Here is a 1,382-nt window from a genome sequence, read left to right as displayed (position 1 = left end):
CTTTTTTTGATAAGGTTGGCTAGGGGTTTATCAATTTTATTTATTCTTTCAAAGAACCAACTCTTTGGTTCATTTATTTTTTGGAGGGTTTTCTTTGTCTCAATTGCATTAATTTCTGCCCTGATCTTTATGGTCTCCTCCCTTCTTTGGACTTTGGGCCTGACTTGTTCTTCTTTTTGTAAAAGTTTAAGATGCAGCATTAGACTATTTATTTGTTCTCTTTCTGTTTTCCTTATGTGTGAATTCACTGCTATAAATTTACCTCTGAGGACTGGTTTCAGTGCATCCCGTAGATTCCGGTAAGTTGTATTTACATTTTCATTTATTGGTAGGTAGTTTTTAATTTCCTCTTGAATTTCTTCTGTGACCCATTGGTTGTTCAGGAGGTTGTTATTTAATTTCCAAGTGTTTATGGAGGTTTTGGAGTTCCTTTTGCCATGAATTTCCAATCTCATTGCACTGTGGGATAATTGTATCCGCACTGTGGGAAAATTATACAATCCTTTTGAGTAAAATGTGTTTCATGTATACAGCATATCATATGCATGGAATAATTTCAGTTCTTCTGCATTTCAGTAGGTATGCTCTATGGGCAAGGATGTGGTCTATTTTAGAGAAAGACCCATGTGCAGCTGAGAAAAATATGTATTCTGATGTTGTGGGGTGGAACACTCTGTAGACATCTACTAAGTCCATTTGTTCACAGCTTTGGTTCAGATCTGTTATTTCCTTGCTGATTTTTTGCCCAGTTGACCTATCCCTTTGTGTCAATGGGGTGTTGAAGTCCCCTGTTATACAATAGTGTTATTAATTATGGGTTTTCATGACTGTTAAGATTTGTCTTATATAATTTGGAGCTCTGATATTTGGTACATACATGTTTATGATGGTTATCTCATCCTCCTGCGGTTTTCCTCTGACAAGTATGTAGTGACCTTCTTTATCTCTTTTGATTGTTGTCCATTTGAAATTTACATTGTCTGCAAGCAGAATAGCTACACCTGCTTTTTTCTGGGTTCCTGTTGCATGGAAGATACTTTTCTGTCCTTGACTTTTAGTCTATGGATTTCCTTTTGAGTAAAATGTATTTCCTGTATACAGCATATCATTGGATTTTGTTTTTTAATCCACTCTGCCATTCTGTTTCTTTTGACTGGAGAATTGAGGCCATTTACATTTATAGTTATAACTGATATGTGTTGATTTATCATTGTCATGTTGCTTACTTGCATTGTTTTCCTACTTTTTGTACCTGTTTACTTGCTTGGTCTTCTTGATGCTTCATTTCTACTATTGTTCTTGAAATTGCAGTCAGATTTTTCTCTGTCTAGAATATCTTTTAGTATTCTTTGTAATGCTGGCTTGGCACTCATGAAGTTCTT

Source organism: Chinchilla lanigera, unplaced genomic scaffold, assembly GCF_000276665.1.
Source record: "Chinchilla lanigera isolate Chin_1 unplaced genomic scaffold, ChiLan1.0 scaffold00033, whole genome shotgun sequence".
In the NCBI taxonomy this organism is placed as follows: Eukaryota; Metazoa; Chordata; class Mammalia; order Rodentia; family Chinchillidae; genus Chinchilla; species Chinchilla lanigera.
This window is presented reverse-complemented; position numbering follows the sequence as displayed.